Source organism: Primulina eburnea, chromosome 4, assembly GCF_022965805.1.
Source record: "Primulina eburnea isolate SZY01 chromosome 4, ASM2296580v1, whole genome shotgun sequence".
Taxonomy (NCBI): domain Eukaryota; kingdom Viridiplantae; phylum Streptophyta; class Magnoliopsida; order Lamiales; family Gesneriaceae; genus Primulina; species Primulina eburnea.
The window spans coordinates 32,831,504-32,837,743 of record NC_133104.1 but is presented as its reverse complement, the minus strand read 5'-3'; positions in this window follow the sequence as shown (position 1 = coordinate 32,837,743).

Here is a 6,240-nt window from a genome sequence, read left to right as displayed (position 1 = left end):
CATGTTCGAGCCACCCCAGGCCGTGGTTCAGATCCCAAAGGGTCTGGTTCAGGGCTAAGGATGTCCTTTGCATGGCCGAAACACCCCAGCCTTTCCGATCTAGCCATCTCGACACACAACCAACCTTGAACTTCCATCGGCCTATGCTATATTACGACCTTCCTCAACCTCCAGCACTTAAACCCATGACTCACCCGACATAACCAGCCCTAAGCACGACAAAATGAGCAGCCCCTTGCACAAACATTCTAAAAAAAGTGAGTGATACAAAAAGAAGTGTTTCAAAGAAAATTCTTGCATAAAAATCGATACACGAAGTAGATGATAAAATTTCATGCATTTTTATAAAACTCATTATAATAGCAGCGTGTATGAGGAGAAAACGGTGATACATTCGTGCCTTCTGATGTAAAAACGTGAGAAGAAGGAAGAGAGGAGCACCGGAGAGCCTTGGATGCAAGAACAAGCAAAAATCGTGGCCTTCTTGGGGTTGCTGATGAGAAACCGAGAGAAAAAGCTGAGGGAGAGGGGAAGTGTTGGCTAATGCATTGCTAATTGGGATTATGTTAAATTATATATTATATAAATGATTAACAAACCAACTAATGGGCCCTAATTGTTATTAAAAGGTTTTAAAAAGATATTTAAGGCCAATAAGCTTAAAGGTAGCACTAGTAGAAAAATTGGATTTTACTTCGGCATGCTTTACTTCGGCAATAATAAATTACGAAGTAATATATTACCAATAACTTCAGTAATAACACAAGCGAAGTAAAATAATATATTTTAATTCGGATGTTTAAAAACACGGGCTTCACTATATTTTTTTATTATATTTTACTTCGGCATATCTATGTTGATGAAATAAAAAAATAAGAAAAATAAGTTCATGCTGAAGTAATAAGATGAACCGCGCAGGGAAATAAAGGAAAAAAATTTAGCGACGGTTAACAACCGTCGCCGATTTACTCCGCGACAGGTTTTTAAAAATTCGTCGCTATTAGCGACGGGGTGACAAAGGCCGTCGCCAATAAAAACCGTCGCTGATTAATTGGTTCGAAATAAAATAATTTGCAGCAGCAACTTTCTCCCAGACGAACATTTCCCCAATTATTCCACATTTTTCCTTCTCTCCGAAATCTCGAATGGCTCCCAAATCGGATAGCGCCGAAGGTAAGTAACCATATACTAGAATCCAATTCTTCAATTTGCACGAAAATGTTATTGAATTAATTTCCCTTGTTTGTTTTCAGGAATCGTGCTCAACTTCGTCACTGAGGTGAATCTCGCGTAATTTGTAGAACCCATAAATCAGACTACGTATAAGCCATGCATAATTCTAGTATTTTAAATTAAATTGATTTCATTGCATGAGTATTTAAATGATTTTTTTTTACTTAAGTTAATTATTTCATGCAATAGTTTGATTTTTACCATTTCAGTTATTTCAATGAGGTCGGACTGGAGTTGGAGTTTAGAGATAAAATTTAAGATTCAGAAAATATTTCCAGAATTTAATTTAGCTAGCAAGTAAGTTAATTTAAGTTATAATGAAGGCTTAAGAAATTATTTATACAACTTGAGGTGAGTAGAAAATTAGTTCATTTAAGTTTCAATAATTAAGGGGTTAGTTCACTAAATTATTTAAAGGATAGATAAGGCTTTTAAGGATTGTAAATTTACTTCATAATCAACATTTCCCTTCATTTTATTTCCAAGAATTTCGGCCACCCCTTAGTACCTAGACAATTATTTTGCCAACTCACCTTTGACCCATTCCATGTAAATTTTAACATTCTAATCTTTTCAATTATTAACCAAACCTTAATTAGTTAGTTATTAAGCAATATCCAAGCCTTGGATACCATGTAAGAATCGGCCAAGGCATTCCCCAAGAAGACTTGACAAATATGTGCAAATATTAAATGAGTGGTAGACTTGGTCTTGCATTTAAACCCTTTGTTTGTGGATCTTGCCCCTCACCTTGCATACCATCATTCTCACCCCTCCATGACCGAAAATGAGAGCCATTTCAGAGTAGAAAACCGTGGGTTGCATAGCTAGACACAAGAGGAAAAATTTAGTAGCAAGCAAGAAAAGAAATCGCTCCATCTCCTCCGCGCCGGATCGTCTCATTCTTTCGTTTTTCTTTCAAAACGAAACCAGACATGCATATATTCTTCCTTGACTCTTCAATCAAGTCCTATTATCAATTAATTTCATTATATGAACAGGTTTTGATAGCCAAAAACCGAAATGTTTCAAGAATTTTTCAGAAAACAACACATGCAGATTTTCGGTTTTCTAGATGCTCTTCACGGGTTTCTTTGCTGTGTTGGTTTCAGGTATTGGTTCGGTTCCAGGCTCCCAAGGCGACTCCTATACATGTAATAGGATGCATTAGGACCATGTTGGTCCATTAAAACAAGCCCCATGCTTGCTGGAAAACCGAAATAACAGCAACCTCCCCATAGGTGCAGATTTGTGTTTCAAAATTCTGTTTGCTGTCATGTGGGGAACGAATCTGATCTTGGCTGCCCCAAGGCCCATAGCCATGGTTAGATCACTTCCCTAGCATGTCTAAGACGTGACTATGTTTCCCTTTTGGTGGCTTGGTCCATGGTGCATCGGTTTTTAAATCAAACCCAAGAACAGCCCCTGCACCCTTTCGCCCCTCTTCATTTTACAGCATGTGTGTGTTCAATTTGGTGGAATGGTGTGGATCTTGGTTGGCCTATGGCCCTTAGCCATGGTTCATACCATGCCCCTAGATGTCTAGATTGTGCCATGGTCAATCAAATGGCCACTGGAACGATCCGTGACAGCAAAACAAGAACCATACCCCGACGTGCAGAATTGCTCTTGGGTGAACTCCTTTCGATTGTTGCTGGAATATTTCGAATTGTGGCTGGCCTAGGGCCCTTAGCCATGGTTCAAATCATTCCTTGGGATGTTGGTAAGGGTTTCTGGTCGGTGGTTCAAGCCCCAATGGCCGGCAGACTCGAAAACGGCACAAGAAAAGCACATGTACAGCTGTTGTATTTTTGGACAGCAAGTTGCTGTGACGGTTCAAAGGCTCGTTCGAGTTATTGGTTGGCTTTTAGCCTATGGCCTTGGACTGGACAGTGCCTTATTGAGTTAGGAAGGTCATGTTTTCGACCGTTCATGATTCGGATCATTTTTGAGGTCGTACGAGAATTTACGGTGCGATGTGCCAAATTGACTCTCGAAAGAGCGTTTCTTGTTTTGGCCTCCATTCACCTAGATTTCGACCCTCACTATTTTAGTAGCATTAATTCATCATTTTTAGTGTTGGTTCGGGTTGGTTCGGAGTCATGATTAAATACGGAGTCGTTAGACGTAGTTGTCGCATTTTCGAACTTAGTTGCATAGTTTGGTCAAGTAAAAGCTATTACATATTTTTCATGACATATTTAGGTTGCAACGAGCCTGGGAGCGATCCAATCCAGTTGGTAAAACAATACAGGAATTTTCATTATGCCATTTAATTATATTACGTGCATAAAAATAGAAAATACTTATTTTTGAGATTTATGCGATATTGCTTGTGGTCAATTCACTATTATGGGAGCATTATTTTATACGGTCGCCAGTGACCGCTCAGTTCAGTTTGGTACCACCCGGTCGCCAGTGACCGGCCAGCTAAGTTCAGTTTTATACTCCCCGGTAGCTAGTTACCGATCAGTTCAGTTCAGTGCAGGGGCCACATGCGTAGACCATAATCTCAACAGAAAAATTATTACCAGTTATTTCAGCACAGGGCTCCAAGGAGCAAACATTTTTACTATGATTTTTCAGTTCAGTTATGCAAGTATTATAATTGCTCAGTACAAGTTATTTCCAGTATGCCTCATGATATAATATTTTATCCATGAAAATTATATTTTACTCGTTACCTACGATATATGCATGTTGAGTCTTTAGACTCACTAGACTTGATTGTTGTAGGTACTGATAAGGCCAGGGCCGAGGGCGGGGATCAGTGAGCCAGCTTTGGTCGGCAGTAGTGGCACCCGAGGACCTCAGTTCAGCATTTGTTATTTTTTTATGCAAACATTTTATCAGTTGTTGGATATTCTTAAATTGTTATTTTGCAAACAAATATTTAATTCCACTGCCATCTTGAATATCAAACTTTGTTTATCGGTTTAATTATGAATGAGACATTTTAATTATTTAAAAAGAAAATTTTTAATTTTCTGCAAATTTTCAAGCGAGGATTTTTGGGCCTTCACATAATTCCTTTCTATTTTTGTTAATCTCTCAATTCTCTCGATCTATCCGCTCTGTTATTCGATTCAGGCTAAGTTTTAGCTAGTTTTTTTTTTTTTTCATTTTTGGGAATGTATTTGTATTCTGAAGTCACTGGCTTGTTAAAAGTTAGAAAAATGACCTTCGAGTATTATTGCCAAAATGAATCAAACCTTTACGAAATTTTATGCCTCATCCCTTTAGCAGCAAAACAGGCCTTTGAATTCCCAAAACGTGGCTGATTCTTGCAAAAGTTTAATCTCAAAAAAGCTGCGGTACAGAAGGTGTTGGATGGGCTTGCGTGGTGGGAAAATATCATTCAAAGGCCGTTCCACTCACCGCCGTTCGTTTCAAAATTAACCTTTTACAAGTGTCGCAGTCTATAAAAGAGCTGAAGCCGTTAGGTGTGGGTTAGTGCTCTTTTTCATTCTCCCTCGCCTGAATTCATCTCTCTCAAAGTTCTTCCTCCTCTTTTCAGCTTTCTTTTTTCACACTAAAACAGAGAGCAAGAGGAAGAGAGTTTAGAAAAAGTCGGCGTAATGACAATGGGAGCTTCGGAAAAATGGCTGCGGCCTCTGTTTTCTTTGCTGCTGCTCGTGCTTTTCGTCGGAGCAATGGCAAGAGTTCACAAAAACGAAACCCGAAGTTTCAGGTTTTTCTTTAGTCCTCTATGACTCCTTTTCCCTAAAGAATCTGCTAGAAACGAGTTTGTTTCGTTTCCTTTGTATTTTGAGTGATTTCTTCTATATTGTTGAATCCTGAACATGTTAGTATTGTGTGGCATGTGAATTGATGTTGGTCTTTTATCGTACAGGAAAATTAGTCGAGAGAACCGTGATGCGCAAGTTTGGAGTGGAAAATCTTAACAACCATTTCATAAGTTTCAATACTATTTGCGATGCAACTCAAATAAATTCTCTCTCCTTTTTCTAAATATATCATACCTACTTTTTTGTCCTTGATATGATTTTGAAGATCCGTAGAGTGTTTATCTCCAGCGACTCTGTTTTGGTGACTGGACCTTATACTGGTCGTTGGTGGTTGGAACTCAAGCAACACTTCGCATCTTCAAGAAATTGCAGAGGAGCGTGGAATCCATTCTTACTGGGTCAACAGCGAGAAAAGGATTTGTCCCGGAAACAAAATAAGTAACAAGTTAAATGTACGTACGCTTCTACTGACCATTCGATCTTGTTATCATCTATCTGGTGCACATGCATTCTTTCATGTTTTATGTTCAAATTTAGTGAGAGAATGCATAACTTAAGATTTAATCAAAGCCTAAACCCATGACAAAATTAACGAAGGGTTAAATTTTTACTGGTGTGTCTTAATCTAGATTACAATCATCACTTATTTATGTAGGTGAAAATGGTGGATAGATATGGTAGGAAATCTTTCTTACAATAACTAAATTATTACCAGCTCATGTAAAAATAAACTAAAACAACCAAATCTAATAACAAAATATGTTCTTTTATTTCTAACATTTTAAAGTTGCATTTGACAGCATGGTGAGTTGGTAGAGAAAGAAAACTGGCTACCAGACGGTCCTATCACAATCGGCGTCACTTCTGGTGCATCGACGCCTGATAAGGTAACCTAAGTTTGCTCAACTCTCGAGAATTTTGAAAGATTGTGGGCTGAAGCTGATCTATTCTTCGTGGGCATTAAATGTTTTTTTGCTAAGCTGTTGAAGACGTCCTAGTGAAAATGTTTGAGATAAAGCGCGGGAAATTGCTGCAATTAGCATAAACCATACTATAACCAATATCACGTTGATTTTCTGGGAAGCTACTCGTAAGAGCTTATATTTTGGCTAGTAGAGGTATGGAGGAATGAGTTATTGCTTTTACCTATCTTCTTCGTTCATTTTCCTTTGTTGTATCTACAGAGAGTATGTAATATGTTCAGATTCAAACAATTTAAATACTTTTTAAATATATATCTGTCGATTTTTATTTAAAA